The sequence below is a fragment of the Centruroides sculpturatus genome, unplaced genomic scaffold (genome assembly GCF_000671375.1).
Source record: "Centruroides sculpturatus isolate CEXI.00-Female unplaced genomic scaffold, Cexi_2.0 scaffold213, whole genome shotgun sequence".
Taxonomy (NCBI): Eukaryota; Metazoa; Arthropoda; class Arachnida; order Scorpiones; family Buthidae; genus Centruroides; species Centruroides sculpturatus.
The window spans coordinates 311,882-329,842 of NW_019384355.1; the positions used below are offsets into that span (position 1 = coordinate 311,882).

Sequence of the window (17,961 nt, forward strand, 5' to 3'; positions counted from 1 at the left end):
TAGACACTTTTTCGTGTATCTTCTTTTATTATCGAAACGATAAGCACTTAAGATAATTCATTTTTAAAGAGAATTACAGTACTTCTAAATTTGCATTAGAAACAATACTAGAAGATATTTGGCTGAACTATTTCTCAGAAACGTTTTGTAATTCTAAAGGGGGAAGAAAAAATCTTGCTTCAGCGCATTCTTGGAGATAATAGCTACTTGTCAGCAAATTCCTGATACTACTGTTTAGCTAGTATTAACAGTACAGTATTATGTATATATATATTACATTACTTCAAATAATCATTTCAATTAAGTTATATATTTTGATTAGCTAATTTTAACTTATAATTATTCCATTTAAAATTTAATTTAAATTAATTAATATCTTTATCTCTTGTACTGTAAAGTATCAAAAATATTTTAACAACAAGTTTACTTACCTATTTAGAATATGTAAATATTCTCGTGTTTTAATGTCCTCCTGGAACGAAACAAAATGTAATATAATTTTTTATAAAATGTAAGATGTATAAAGTATAAACTAGATAAAAATGTATATATATTTATACATATATATGTAAACGGACATTATAAAGTCTAACAACTCATATACGTAAATAAGCATTCTAGAGAATTTTTATAACACTTAATTTTCATGAAAATTTAAATATTTCATCGTATTTAAATTTGATGGTGAAATATGTTAGTTTTAGAAACAATAATGAGAGAGAAGTACACATTTTAAATATCACTTCATCCTCCGTTTGATTGTGAACCATTATCTTATACAGCAAACGTTAGTTTATTCAAGTATTCATGTTTCGATGGGATCACGTCTTAGGGATTTTCTATATTTATACAAAGCAGATAAATATTGTAAACGTAGCATAAGACCCAAACTTTTGAAAACTTATACAATATCATGTAAAATCTTTACAACAGCATTTAAGTCTTATATTTTATAAGCAGTTTCTTTTTCTATCAGTTGATGCTATGTGTGTTATAATTAGTTACATTATACCATAAATATACCTTATTAAAAATACATTAAGTACGGTAGGACGATAGTGGAACAAATTTTCATAGTCTACGATAGATAGTTTAAGTATAAAAAAAGATTATAGTATTAAGTCACGCGTATAGGCATTTGTTTTTGACAGTATTCTGCCATTAGCAAATTAAAGGAAACACTTTTTGGTGGATAATCGCTTTTTACGTGCTTCAAGATCTGCCGATTATCACTTGTTTTTAGACTCCACCTATTCGATTTAGATTTTTAAAAATAACTTTTAGTGAAGCTTTCGTTCTTGTTTTAATCAGAAAATTGATAACGATGTTTCAGTTTTTTTACAGAAGATTTTTTTCTGTTAATTGCAAGCTACTGTACGATATTAATTTAGTAACTAGGAAAGAATTATATCCATTAATTAATTAATTATGATGTGTTTTTTAAGACGAAACGTTTAAAAAATTAAACTTATAAAGAGATTTTAAACTAAGAACAGGTTTCTAGAAAAATATATTTTAGATGATTTTATTGATAATTTTAAATAAAAATTTTTGCCAAAAGAATTTTCAGCATGATATTAACTTTAAATATAAGAATATAGTTTAAGTTAACATAGAATAAAAAAAAAATGAAGTTTATTTTAATCTGCTGGGATTTACGAGCAATAAACATAAATGAAACACACTTTATAGACATAATGCTGAATTATCGTTTAACACAGGCATAATTAAAATATTTAATAATAAAAGTTCATGTAAACATTTCAATAAAGATAAATTTTCATTATCTTGTGAATAATTAACTAAATATACGATCTCTTAACTTTTTACTCAAATATATCAGTATTAAATATGATTAAGTTTGAGATTTAATAAAACAATAAATGGTCAATTTAATAAATTCATTAAGGAAAGAATTTTGATCAAAATTTCTCGATTCCAAAAGTAGTCTTATATATATATTATTAAAATATGTTTGGAATTTTCTCATTTAATATGTTAGTAAGTTTCAATTAAGATTACAATATTTAACTTATTTTTTATATATTTAAGTTAGATAATAACATAATTTAATAAATTAAGAACACTTTTTAAATAATTAATTAAATCTTTTATTGTAGTATAATTAATTGTTTTTATTGGAAGTAATTAATTAATTTTTTTCTATATGTGATTATTTTTTAATATTTTTAAATAATAAATTCGAACGAATGACTTTTGGTTTTTGAAAGAGAATAGTCATGCAAGTGTTTAACTTGAATAAATAATTAATCCATTATTTATTTCAATTATTTACAATCAATTAACAATTCTTCATAAAAAGTAAACGAAGAATAAATAACTTAATAGGTGTTTACATGATAAAAAATTTAAAGAATACAATGGTTTAAGGCTAAGATACATTATTCATTCATGACTTAAAAAATCCTTTGTCATATTTCACTATAATGAAATATGGTTAAAGTACTCTAGCAATAACATTTTTACACTTAAAACGCGTTTTATTTTTATATGAATTCCAAGTTTCGCGGATAAATTATAGGTTATAGACCCTACATCATACATTTAGTTGTCAATTCACTTATAGTAGATAATCTATTATGTGATTCAGACTGGGATGCTTTAATTTTATTACCGTTAACCATATTCTTATGGTTTAACAGTAACGCATCATTTACCAATTATTCGCGAATCAATTCATAAAGTAAGTTGATTAAATCAAGTACACTAGATAGCCTTTTTTCTTTAAGTTATTGTTAATTTTTTTCTCCATACGTTTTTGTTAATTTTGTAAGTCTCGACACGGTTCGTTCCGTTAGAAACAGCAGCAGATTAGGAAGTTGCCGGCTGAGAAACCACGTTTTCAATATCTCTTTAGTGACTCCTTTATCACAGCTAAAGCTATAAAAGACGTGGAAAACGCAGCGTACAGTTAAGATAAGGACAGTTCTTCGACTTGTTTAGAAGGATGCGGGGATGGGTACGAGAGAAAAGAACATTGTTCATCTTTCTTGCCACATTTATTAAAGTTAGCTTCAGTCGGTGAAAAACTTTTAAACAATGAAGAAACACTTTAAACATATTAAATATTTAGAAATGCTAAAACGACACATAAATAAACCGAAAGAATGCGGAGATGTTTTGATAACAATCTACTAAGGATAGTGAAAAAGTAGATCCTTCCGCAGAATCACGTGATTGCTTCTGAATGTGTCTTCAGAAGAGATATATGATAGTCTGCCGACCGTTTCGCCCATAAATCTGGACTTCCAACCCTGCTATACCCATCATTCCAGCTAAACAGCAGGCTCTAGTCAGGAAGATATCAACCGCCAATATATCTACTTCAGCATTCGGAATATATCCTCTTGTGCCACCAACTATTCTTAAATATGACAGAGTTAACTGTAATCTACAATATCTTTCTGTAACTCAGAGTGAAATTGAAGAGGATATAAAATCGATACATTTATTTCAGATTAAAGCAAATCTATCGTTTATAGCCAATACAATGATTCCTTTTATACTATGGATTAAAGTTTATATATATATAGATATATAAAATGCAAGATTATTGATTTTCATATTCACATTTGTCAAAATTTTATGTAGCTTCTGCATAGTAAAGTAATGTAAATATTTTTGAAGGATAAACTTTATTAATGACTTTGCTTCTATTGAAGAAACGAATATGAAAAAATAATAAATAATTTCGAATGTCAGTCTTCCTTATAACAAATGTTTTTCAACAAACATGGAAAATCCATTTTTGCATGTTTTTTACTGTTTTTTTTCCATTCGATTCCTAAGGAATTTTCTACGTTTAAACGGGAAAAATCCATTATAATTTCAATTATATGTAAAGAAAGTCATGTTGGTCTATTGATATTTTAATTCGAAATTTCTGAATTCCCTTAAATTTTCATGTGAAAGAAGAGTTTCTCTGTACCGATTCAAAGGAAGACGGTAGCGACCGAAAGTTTTGAATTATTTTACTTATAGTTGTTTATTCAATATTGTTCATAATATTACAAGAATTCTCTGTCATTGATTTCTAGAATATTTTAATATTTATGACTTACTTTCTTAATAACGGCAATGCAATAAGCAGATTTATTTGTAATAAATAGAATTTCAGAAATGTAATTAAATAATTAAGATAGATAATTTTAGAATAATTTAAAAGTGTATTTTATATGTTAAAAGACTGAAAAATAAATGCTTAAATATTATAAGCTTTCGGCTTGGATATTTGTATGCTTATGTTATAATAGTTCATTGAGTGCATTTTATATTCGATGCATAGGATACAAAAGTGGAAAAAAATCTCATATTTTATCACATTAGTGATAAATAACAGTATTTCCTGCAGTTTAATGGACGTACACGATGAAGTGCAATCTAATAGTAAATTCTGCACGACAACGTAAGTAGAGGAATGTATCGCCGCACAACAAACAAGTTAGAAATTATCCTGGAAGATTTCTTAGAGCTATATAACCTAGGGACAGTAAAGAAGGTAAATGTCGAAAGAGCAGCAACTTAAAAACACCAGACCACGTATATCTTTCACAGTTACTGGGATGACATTGCCTTATTTAATGCCAACCATAAAACTCATCTTTACGATCACTATCCATGGAAATGAGGTAAAGAGTAGAAGAAGACTAGCCAGAGACATTTATAGAAGGTAACTGAGAACTTAGAAAAAGACAGGCATTCTTGTACCATATCAGGACGAATACCAGGACTGTCTTGGTATAAAGACTTAATCGAATCAGCTGGCCATTTTCTTGATTGGAGTCGCGATCCAAGCGGTCAGAAAGGTGTCGCCATAGTATCAATTGGTTTATCTGATTGAAAGGGCTTGTGTCACAGAGATGTGGGTTCCGATTTAACACAGATAATGTCATCCGCCACTCTTGGAACGTCAAGATGTACGTTAACTCGAAAGACTGCCACTAGCTAATCAAAGTGTGTTTGGGAGTGTCCCATCAAAGTGACTAGATCACTAATCTGGAACTGCCTTTGATTGTTCTGATGATCGTTGTCAGCTCTCTTCTATTTTTATTGAGAAAGCTCGAGTGTTTTGAGGATTTTCTATGCTTTCTTTATATCCGAGATCAATAAAAACAAAAAGGAAGAAAATTGAGGCTATACTACTATATATTATATAGTTCTTCGGATTTAAATAGTTTTGTACTTATTTAAAGTTTAATTTATAAAATAATATTTAATTGAAAATGGAGGCAAAATTCAACTCAAAACTTTTTTATATTTGAGTATAAAAAAGTAGTTTAAAAATTAAAAGATGTAAATTCGTATTTTATGTATTTGAAGCTTTGAAATTTTCTTTTATTAGGCTATATAAAAAATAATTATACTGTTCAAAATTTAAATTGACTAACTAATAAATTTAAGAACATAAATTTGTTAATCAAAAAAGAAAATTAAAGCCGATCAAATTAATATTAAAATTTCAAATTTTAATATTAATTTCTAAACGACTTTTTTTGATAATTAACGATAACAGTTATCATATTTGTATAATAAATAACCATGTTTAATTCATTTACAAACTACACATTCCTTCTACAGTGCAATAATTCCATTCATCACTAACATAGCTTAGTCATTGTACTTTGAACAGAGACTTATGCAAATTCGGAGAGCGATAAATCGCTATTAGAAGAAACGGATGAGTCACTTGTAACCTTTCATAAATTCCCAAGAACGACTTTAATAATATCGTCGTTAAAACCATAGGTAAGCGATTCGGCAACTATCACCTTCGTTAGGGAATAAAACAGGTTCTACTTATAGGCAATCATCCGGATGTGAAAACGGATGCTTCATTACTCTTTATCACAGACAGTATAACGAAGTTTCATATAATAAGAGCTTTAAGAACATTTTTACCAATATAATCTGTCTTTACTATTATAAAAATACCTGATTATTTTCTCATATGTTATAATTTTAATGTCGTAAAAATGTTTAAGATGTTTAGAGTGCGGTCACGTTTAGAATTTAACTGTTTGGTGCGGTAAATAAAGAAAAATTTTAGACATAATTTTATGATTAAGTTACCTAGATATAGTTTAATAATGTTGTGTAAGATAAGAATTTTTCGATTTCCTAGAAATTCTAGCTCCATCTTTATCCTACAAAAGCCAAAGAACAAATAAAGCGAAAAAAGGTGGTCTAGTATTAACGGGTCGTTCGCTATAACTAGTTTCAATGAACCGTATAAATCTGGAGTAGATTGACAGAAAAACGTTTCTGACCTTCGTTGATTGCTTGGCTATCCTATTCCGCTTTAAGTGGTTTCTGTGTTGAATCCGAGATTGGACGTAAGTCTGCGTACGAGAACGTTTTTTGTGCAGTATCATCTCTGCCAAATTACTGCAGTCTGGTTTTATAGCATTCTCTTAAGTTGTTCGAAAGTAGTCGATTAGATAAAAACCCTTGTTGGTAGATTGAATGACCATTTACCTTATTATATTACCTCTGAAAGATCTATTTGGATTTAGGTCAAGTGCTTGACTGCAATTCTACAAGTAGGCCTATAGATTATATATGATATATTTTAAAATTATTTTTAACAATACTATTGAAATATTGCCAATATTATAAGGGATACTCAAAGTGATTTATTATCCTTCATGCTTTTTATTTTCTCAAGTTTTTTATTATTTTAAGTTGATGCGGTATTATTTAATCATTCCGTTATAAATCTTGATTTTCGATAGGCATGTTACTTTTGATTTTCTTGCGGAAATATTCGCTAGACAGCCTATTCATTGTTGACAACCTGTCGCAAAATAATGAACTCAATTGAAGGTTTTAAAGCTCATCCAGCGTCTAAAACCGCAAAATACTTTAATTACTTAGGTGGTAGAGAAAGTGGTAATTTATTATAAAATTTCAATTTATTCCGCAAGAAAAGAGAATTCTATTTATTAATAAGGAATCCCTCGCGATCTAACTTGTTAAGTAATCAACACTATTTATCAACAGTAGTAGGACCTAATAGGTTGTCATAGAACGCATTACAGCTCATCCATTTATCGATTTACAACTTCTTGTCATTAGCCATCGTTAATTTATATGAATATATAATAATTATTGTGCAAGATATAAATTATTTTACTTTCTTTCTTTGTTAATTTTATCTCTTTTTCCTTGTTTTTATTCGCTTGTTTGGCAAAGATAAAGTTTGCGAATTAGTGAAGATTTTAAATTCTTTTCACGCAAAAATAATTTATACAAAAAATAAATAAGAAAATGATATAGTTTCTTCTGTATTTTAATTTTTAAGCCTATTTTATACGGATCTTTTGTAATCTGTGTAAAATGTACGCTTTTTGTTGTAACTCTAGTATAATGCGCAGCAAAAAAGTCCTTAGAAATCTTTTTGTGAGACATAAGCCTATTGAATTTAGAATAAAAAAAATCGTAATATTGTTTTTTCAAACATTGAAAGACAAATAAGAATTCAAATGATAATAAAATTGCGTTCATTTTCTCAGTAAGAACAGATTAAAAGTCTGTAGGAAAGCTAATCAACAAATGGAATTCTGTTTCATTTTAAATGTTTCGACAAAGCTTCTGTTTCTTTATCGATCTAACGAAAGACGCATTTTGTATTGTTGTAGCCTGATGGACTATCTAATTAATTTTCCCATTACGTCACAGGAAATGCGCTTGCTCGGGGAAGAGATGATTAATTAATTCCCTTCTCTCGGTTCAACCTTTCAGGTCAGTTTAAAGGTAACTCTGCTAAGAGTTACGCCATTTTAAGTCACAGGGAAAAAAATCATTCTGCAGGAAAAAAAATGCCATATAAATAATTATAAACGATAGAATTTCTGTTACTTCTCAAATTGAAAAAGTTCAGACAGGTGTGAGTTATTAAAAAAATTACAGAATAATTGCATGATTTATTTTCATTTTACTCAATGTTTCTAAATTGCATTTCAAGTTTTGCCGATCAGATAATGATAATTGAAGAAAAGAAATGAATAAAAAAATCTCATTTCTTAAAACTAGAAATCTCGTCTAGACAATTCTTCTGGGCTAACGAATACAAAACAGTAATTGTCTGTAGTAGTTGCGTGTCTGAAGAGATTCGATTGAGATTTAGGAAGTATTAAATCTACTATCCGTGATTAGTTGGAAAACGACAATGCGAAGAAACCATTTAGAAGATAAAGGTTCTGTTCTATTTGTCTTCCAGTTAGCGAAAGTATAGTTTCAATAGAGTGTTGTATACGCAATATGTGAGCTACGTCAGTCGCGCTTACATGAACACGTCCGTTAGGTGACAATCCATGTGGCAGTGTTCGAATCAGACGGAGAGGGAGGGGGAAAATGAAAAAAAGAACATATGAAACTGTTCCCGGGTGCTTAAGAAGCTGTGACAAACATCTGTCTACGGCACACAATTAAATTTTCTGCGGACTTTGTTCGGTTTTGAGCCGCCGGGTAGCGTGCAATGGAAGTCGGATGAAGTGAGACGTAAGATGACTAAAGAATAAGTCACTGACCTGTAATCGCTGACATATGCCTCCAGCTAAATGAAGCAAGAAATAGTTGTAACAATTTTGATGAAATATTCTAACTTTTGCTCCACTGTATACGTTATATCACATTTAACATATTTTACATTTTCCACAATTTTAGTCGTATTGATGAATTACGTTCAATAGATAAACTATAGAAAAGAAGCCTCGACATCTATATTATTTAATCTTAATTTAATTTTAAATCTATGTTATTTATTATTTTATTTTAACCGTCGGAGAATCTCGAAACTGTGTTTTCGTTTATTCAAATAAATTTTGTATTCGGAATAAAAAGCAAAGTATTGATTGTAGTCTTAAGAATTGTAAGTTATCTTAGAGTTTTCTATACTTTGTGCGGATTTACCTAATCATTATATTTTTCTTTCTGCTAGAGACACGGACGATACAAATATATCGAAAAGGATAGCAAAGAGATCGAAAAAATGAAACTTTTGCTATCTCCAGAGTTCTTTCACTTATCTATTGTTTCCACTTCGGCGGTTGCAAAACTGCCGAAAAATTCCAAAGTTAGACTCTATCATGGAAACTGCTACAATAAAATTTCTCCTTCCTTCTAGTACTGGAAGCTGAAACACTTCTCATTAATCTCATAAACTTCTCACATAAATTCTTCCTCCATTCTAGATTTTTGGTGTTCCCATCTATTTCTGAACGTGGAATGGGGTGTAAACGGAAGAGAGAATGGACTGTTGTCTTGGCAACTGTTCTTTACCCGGCATACCATAAATGGCACTATGGATTTCTTTCGTAATGTCGAGCTTTCATCTCCACTATAAATCTAATTAAAAGTTCTTCTTTACGAAATTTAACTATTAACAATTACGTAGAGTGTTTTTAAAAGGAAAGTTTTTAGATGAACTTATATGTAGTTGCCAACTTAAGGTAAGATTTAACAAACGTTGTCAATAACCATCTTTCAATATAATTCTTTAGATGTAGTGGAATCTGCAATATCCTTCCTAAAAGTCAATATGTTTCATTAAGCCCTAAACACCGAAATTTATCTTCTTAAACTAATCTTCGACCATTTCGGAATGCTTTTGCCCTCTTTGCTGTAGGCGGAGCTTAAGAATGACGTCTAAAGGAAAGACTGCAAACATGTCTCCTCTGGTGCAGCAGTTTTTGTCACGCTCTTCAGTCACATATCCGCAGGAAACGGCAAAAATAACCTAACCAACTATTTACTACAACAGATTATGTGATTAAAAGCTATTCTTTTAATAATAACAATATTATTAATACTTACATACTAATTACTATTTTAAACACGACATTAAAAGTTGTCTTTTTAAAGATATTTTATACATTTTAAAGAATAAAAAATTATTTCGAAATTTACTAATTTTCTACTATAAAATTGAAAAGTTTTTACGATTATGTTTGATTATTATATCCAACTGTTAATATTTAATAATGTCATACATAAAGCCTAGGTTGATAGCCTAATTTTTAATCCTATGCTAGCAGCCATTACGATGTTCATATTGGTCCAAGACGAAGCGGCTTATTATATACTTTAGTAGCTTTTGGACATAATATCGATTCTACTTGCCACGAAAGAACCCATAAAAAGTAAAAAATGCATTCCAGATTCTCAGAACGTGTTCGGTTAAGTTATCAACATGAAATATTAAAAATACTGTAGGGGTTAGTTTATGTTACAGGCCAGGCTATTTTATTTCATAAAGTGCTCAGCGAAATTTAATATACAATCAACTCACTGGTTGCTTTTAATATCAATCGTAGCGTATAAATTCGTTTTAATATAGTTAAATGGATATAACCTAGCGTAAATATAAGGTGCCTTGGTGATTCGCAGTTTCGTGTTTAAACAAAAGTGCATCTTCGATTGAACAGCTTTAAATATTTTATTTTACAGTTATTTACCTTTCCTGAAATAAAACGTTAAGATTGTTTTTCCCCATTCTCCTGTCAATAAATTAAACTTTAACCAAATGTTTGTACACAAAACATTTTAAATCTAAGCTTCTATTTTAATTTACACAAATCGTGAAATTAATTTACTTGAAATTTAATATATTTTAATTTTTAAAAAGTTTAATTATTATTTTATTCATAAAATTAATCAGAACAAAATTAAATCCTGCTATTCAATTAGCAAAAAAAACAAATTATATTAGATAAACACTGTTAGTTTAGACACAAATTCAAGAATATTGATCATAAATTATTACAGAAAATTATCTTTTCGCTAAATATTAATAATAAACATTTACGTGACTATGATATTTATAATATTGATGAATTTATAATTACATACGTGTATTAAAAGGAGTGACAACCGCATTCAAAATATATTCTAATCTATTCTTTATTGAATCCGAATTTATTGGATTATACTTGTCAGAACTCTCACGTTTCATAATAAGTTTAACAACATCACCATAAATATTAATAAATAAATACAATATTTAACATTTAAATCGTATAAATCTTTTATATTTTAGCTAAGATTATATCAATTTTACACAAGCTCTACTGAAAGTAGTACTATAAACATAAGGGGAATATTTAATAATTAAAACGAGTATTAAAATTGTTTCGCTTTAATTATAAATATTTAATGTTTAGTTTAATTAGTTTTAAATTACTTATAGATAATACTAAAATTTAGATATACTAGATAATAATTAAACCTAAGAAGCTTGTAGCAATAAATTGCATTAACAGTTAATAACTGTATACTTATTAAGATGCATTAAATATTAAATTTAATGAAAATGAATATTACTATTAAATGCATCTCAATTAATTAGAAATTACAATCTTGAAACCAAAATCACAGAAATTTTAATTATATTTGCATATAATAAGTCTGGTAAAACTATTAGAGCATAACTAATTAAGATTTTCTGAGGATTAAACGTTCGACCGGTTGGTTATCTTTAGGTATTAAATTATTATTACCTTCTGTAAATATCTTAAATGATCGAGATTTAATAAATTTACTTTTTCGTTTTTTAACTTCTAGAAATTTTAAACGTCTTATTAATATTCTTACAAATTTTAAACTTGTAAAACTATTTTAAATGTGTCAAGTTTTATAACTTTGTAATTCTTCAGTATTTAAAAGAAAACACAGAAACAAAAGTTATAAATTGTTTCTTATATGTTAAACTTTATGGTAAATTACAAAGACTTGTAATTTTTTATTTTTTAAAACTTGTAACTGGTATTTAAAATACAGCATTTATAAAACTAAATATAGGTTAAGTTACATATATATATTTTCAATAATTCCCCTGAAAAATTTTTCGCATAAACTGCCATTTTATCCGTCGGTACATCCCAAAACCGATTTCTTAGCAGGCAATTTTCTCCTCTGTAATCTAAAACCACCCTCGGTATATTCAAACAATACATCCCAATACGTTGGCTGCACATGAAACATTCTGTCCAAATATTTTATCTCGTAGCTAGCCAACAAAACTAATGTAAGCCATTACTATCGGTTGAACGCAATTCGCAACTCGATCTGAGCTGAATGACAGATAGGTGTACAAAGCGAAAGATACAAATCACGTTCTTCTCTGACAGCTTGTTTGTCAGAATTGCGCTTTACGACCGTCTTCTATATGACATAAATAAGCAGTCAAACACCTAATAATTTTTTCCTCCTCGGTTATTATACCTTGACATTCCTATATATTGATACCGATCGATTTAATATATTATATTTTCATATTTTTATGACTTTAAATTTTTTCAGGCTATTTTTTGTGTGGAACTTATTTCGTTTGTCTGTCGTGTTCGGTATCGAGAGAAGCAAACACGCGAATCCGACGTCCAATTAAATCCAAGGCGACGCCAAATCGCCCAGAACACATTTCCGTCCTCCCCATAACAGATTATTGTAATAGAGGACTAATAATTTGTTTCTGGCACGAAATTTTCCAATTCGTGCTAACCCGATTTGATATTAAACGTTTTAAACAGTTTATGAAATGCCTACTTATAAACATAAATTCATATTTTGCAAGGAAAAAAATGAGTTTTCCTCCAATTAAGTAACCCTTCGAGAGGGATTTTTGACCAAAGAGTTGCCCACAGGAAATCTACAAATAATGTCATAGTGCATGCAATAACATATATATCCACTTTCTGTTCCCTAGAGGGAAAACAGGAATTAGATTTATGCTCTGTCCTACATCACTATCCTATTCACAGCGATGCAGCGACTGGAAGTTGATTATATGACCGCTTCCCAAACCAGATATATCACATCCTCAGTTCTGCACCAATGACTAGAGTACTCTTTTCTTCCCTTCCCACTTAAGTCTGCGTTGTTAATGGTGGTTGTCCGAAACGAAGCTTTGCGCCCGAGGGTGCTACGGGACTAACAGAAAGCAGAGTCAGCGTTTCAATTACGTGGCACCCTGTAATGGTACACCGCTTAGAACCTCCTCCTTCTACTTACCCCCTCGGGGCTCTAGACTTATTAGAGGGGCTGTTCTATCGCAACAGATTTTATGTGACGTCAACTTTTACCCCTTACGATTTTTACATGATTTTTTGATGGTAAAGAATGGCTACTCAGCACCTCTAGCATCCGAAGTATCATTAGCATTATTTCAATTGATTTCACTTAGAATGTGCGAAACATCACTTCGGGGATTGCTTACAGATCCAGATAACGTGAAATAGAAAAACTAATTTCTTTTGCAGCTGCTTTTGGTATTTGATGGAAAAGATCAGGTGCCAGATAAGGTGTAACGGCAGTTGAATAAGTCGAATTCTATTGTTTGTCTTCTGCATCATTTCTTTTGCTGATAATAAAAGTGCATTCTTTAAAATCATCCGGAGTAAGTGCTGTTTTAATCATTTAAAAAGGGTTGCGGTTTTTTTTATGTTATACTCTTCTTAATCGCGTGCAATAATATCATTAATGATATCCAACAATCTGATTGAATAGAAAGAACAACCCTTTAGTTTCTTTTGACAGGTTAGTTAAAGTAAAGTAATCAGTAACCTAAAGGCTTTTGATGCTATTGAACCAAAGGCTTGACAAGATGGTACGGTCCAAAGAAGGAAAAATAGTCTTGGCAATCCATCACCCATGTCATTACAGTGACGTTTGTCTTAAATATACATGCTTTTCCTATCCAGTGAAAAAGCAAGGAAGATTATCTAATGTTAAATGCGCATGCGTTTTGATACTTATATCGTTTTTTTTTATCAAATCTGTCTCAGACTTTGAATGATTTAGATTTAAAAATGAATAAAATACAAAAGCCGTTGTAATATTCAATAAAGGTTCGGAGTTTTTCACTATGTTAACGTTGAATAAAGCTTAACAAAAAATTAACCTAATATTAGCTAAATGAAATGATAATTTTATAAGATACTTAAAAAAGCGAAAAGGTCTTTAATGTGAAATAGATTAATCAATGAGGAAAAAAGTCTAATTTAACAATAATAAGAGGGAAAAAATCTTATAAAATTGAACTTACTTTTTAAATTTTACAACTTTCGTCGACGAGAAAAGATTTCCAAGTTCTTATAAAATCGATGGTTAAATTAAATTCTCAAAATGTAAATGTGTAAGATTTAAATATCTGCTAAATACAGCAAATTACAAGAGCGAACGGAGTGATTAAAGTAAGACTAAATTTCCAACCGGCATGGAATTGTCTGAATGGGAATTCGAACACAAAAGTTCGGACAATTTCCGAATTTCTAGCCATTTCGACGCTAGGGAAATCATAGAATGAGGCCGTTCTCTACATATCCAAAGCAATTTGCATGGAGACGAAGTGACAGTAAAGAAAAGGTCTGCCAGTCATTAAACATCGACACAATGTAACCAAAGTTGTCACTCAGTTGGTGACGCTTAGAGGGCGTGTTGTAGCCTATTTAATTAAAATACTTCCCACCCACTTCAAGTTCGGAAACCGGTGGTGCTCTTCAAAACCGGAAATGAGAGAAGGTCCAATTAAAACCGGCAGGTGCATTATAAATATGCCCTCAGAAATACATTCATCCGTTCTGGAGAGGATTTTGGATTCTTCCGGCGCATCGTTATTGGTCGACGCCAGAATATTTGGGAATAGGAAAGGACTTGGTGCTATATCTCTGAAATGTCATCAATCATACCACATTGCTATATCTCGGTACTAGCAAAGCAGAAGAATTTCAGATTGGTATAAACTATGGCTCATACATTCGATTCATTTCTGTTTCTATGTTGTTATTTTTGTTTTCCATTCTTCATATTCGGTAAAATAGTAAATCTGTCAATGTCCTTCAAGAATTTTAAGATAATATTTTATTGATGTATGCATGCGTGCCATCCAAAATGTGAAACTTTATTTGATTAAACTACCTTATTTTGAAATAATGAAAAAAGAAATGTATATATAGGCCTATATATATTAAAATTTTAATTATTTGGCTTTAAATAATTATTCCGTGTAAATTGTTTCGAGTAGAATAATCGATACAACAGATCGATATAATAAAAGTTCATAAAAATGATATAAAAATCAAGAAATTTTAAATGAACTGACAACTGGGTTGATTTCATTTGAGTGAGTGTAAATTTGATTAAGAGTAGTCAATAGGCGACTGTAATATGCAAATATGACTGTGGTGGTTGGGTAAAGAAACTTATAATGGGATCTCTAAGGAATAAGTTTAAATAGTTTAGCGAGGACGTGTGAATGAAAGCTTCAGATTTGATTTCAAAGGATTTATCTTCCTGGAAGTAAGCTGCTGCTTAATGACAGCCAGACTTAAAACCTGCCTGAAAACAATCGTTTATTATCTTGCTAGTAATAATACACTCATTATTACTGAGATCTGACACGATATTTTATTAGACACTAATGTTAGAGAGGCTCAAGTTTGGGGGAAAAAATAAAACCTATTCTCTTGAAAAACATAATTAGTACATGTATAAAAATTAATTAAATCAACTTCAATAAATGTCTTTAAAATAATATTATTTATAAATCTGCGATGGCGCATGCATTAATCGATTTATTTTCTTAGCAGGGGATTTTTTCCGTGGGACCTAATAAGAATTCTGTTAGATTGACAGGGAAGCAAACTAAATTTCCAGCAAATATATATTTGTAAAAGCTAGAGAGCCAACATGCCTGTAGCGCTATGGAAGCAGCTTCTCAATCAACACTGACTTGTTTGTTAATAATATCTTTCCCATCCATCAGTTTAAAGTGTAAAGAATCTTTTCCGTATCTAAATATATTTTCGATAAACTAGTAAATAAATTACATGAATATTATATGTATCTAACAAGCCGTGTTAAAAGAGCGCACATTAAATAAAATTTTATATTAGAAATTCTCGACTAAACTAACTTTAATTCACTTCCTTTAATATATTTTATATTAAGATTTTCGATCGTTCAACAACGACTATTGAGAATTCTTTAAAAGTCGGTATTTCAGAGTAATTATATATTTTAATATTCTTCTTCAAATAACTTTACGTTACATCGAATAAATTAAATTGCGTTAAGCTACAACTGGTTTCTGTTTCGACGTTTTTTTATTCGGAGATTCTAAAAAGATAGAAATTTCATAATTGAATATATATATTTGATTTCTAAAGTATCTTATTATTACATTAATATCGATCAGTTTCTTTTGAAAAATAAAATTCTGTTAAAAACCATCTTAACTCTGAGTTTTGATACTTGTAACAAACAGTCATTTATTCATAAGAGATTCCATTGACAGAATAAAAAGGGACTTCTGGATAAAGAATAGCTATTGTTCTAATTCAGAGCTTCGCATTCTTTGATATATAAACGCTGTAAGATCTCGCAGCTTTAGATTTTCCGTTCTTCTTCAATAAAAAACGCTCTTTTTTGACATTAGCGTCATCCCTCTCTGGAAATCTGGCCATTTCCACGTCAGAAGGAAGCAGTAAGTGAGATTGTTGATCCGATGGATTTTTATACCTAACCATATTATATAGCAGAAAGTTATCGATAGAAGAAGAAATGACACGTTAGGCATGCAAGCTACACACAGTAAGTAGAGAAAATGACCATAGCGCAACCGTATAAATACATCCCCGGAGACTCTCTTCTGGTCGTCCTAGCAACTATGCTGTAAATAACAGTAAAATTGCTTTCGAGTGGATGATCTGACAGAATCACAAAGAAAGTTTTTTCCCTCTTTTTTAAATGTTAAATAATTAATGATAAATGCGTTTTAAATATCAGGGGAATTACGGTTTTTTGGCTGTAAAGCACCAGCTTCCATTAATCGAACATTTCTGAGAAGCCCTCCAACTGTGGAAGCCCGAACAAGCGGGCTTTGAATGGGAGAGAAAACTGCTTTATTCAGCCCATTCAAAAGCTTTCCCACGGGTTAGCCATGTTAACTTAAGAGGTACTACTCAATAGGCACGTGCTAAATGCTACCATTTTTCGAAAAACTTGTCATTTTAAATGTTTATTATTTCAATAAAATCTCGCTGCTATGCTTAATTCTAGAAAATATTATTTAAAAGAGAAAGAGAATGGGGAAAAAAATAGAGAAAGAGAAAATATTGAAATGAAAGAAAGGCGATAATAAAATATGATAAAAAAAAATAAAATAAAATGAGTTTTGCAGCTGCTTCAACAATCATTACGTCATCAATTTTTTTTATTTATCTGAAAGTAAATATCCATTTTTCGATCAAATTCATTTCGAACTACCAGAGCTGCAACTAAGTTTAAGAGAAACAGTCGATGAAGTGAACGAATAAGAATACAGGCAGGCAAGAAGGCGATCGATTAGTTTTCACGTGACAGGACAATTAACATGGCGGATACGTACAAACCCAGTCTTTGGTTTTGCTATCTAATTGGATAGGCCAGAATTATCGATATCGGTTCTTCCTTCTATTGGCTTAATCCTAAATGCTTTATTAGTTTCTCTTCGCTAGAATAATTCTACATTTCTTCTATTAATTACATCGGATCAAATTAAACACGATTAACGCTTGTTATTCTTAAAAATTCCCGTAGAAAAATTCGAAAATCGTTTCAAATTAGAATAAATAATTCGTAAATTTTATTATTTCTTCAGACTAATATTTAATTTTACCAAAAAAAAAAAAAGAAAGAAAGAAAATGTTCAAAAATAAAATTGATATATAATATAATTCATGTCATCCTCTTAAAAAAATGTAATATTTTTTGATATTTTTAAGTAACTATTCTCATATAAAAACTAACATTTTCACTTTTTACACAATGTATTTTTCACAAGAACGTCAAAATTTTATGAAATGATATTTTTATGTTTTGTATGCTACATCCATAGGTAAGTTACTGTATATTAGCAACAACTTTAATAAATATATTTGATCGTAATTTATTTTTCTTCTTTGTATT

At 29.7% G+C, this 17,961-nt stretch overlaps 1 long non-coding RNA gene across 1 annotated transcript in view; it reads right to left on the reverse strand.

Annotated features, from left to right (window-relative positions):
• Positions 1-445: 445 nt before the first annotated feature.
• LOC111639429 overlaps positions 446-17,961 on the reverse strand; it is a 143,518-nt gene continuing 126,002 nt past the window's right edge. The window contains exon 3 of the long non-coding RNA XR_002759067.1: positions 446-472. This is a non-coding gene — a long non-coding RNA (uncharacterized LOC111639429). The remainder of the gene's footprint in view (positions 473-17,961) is intronic.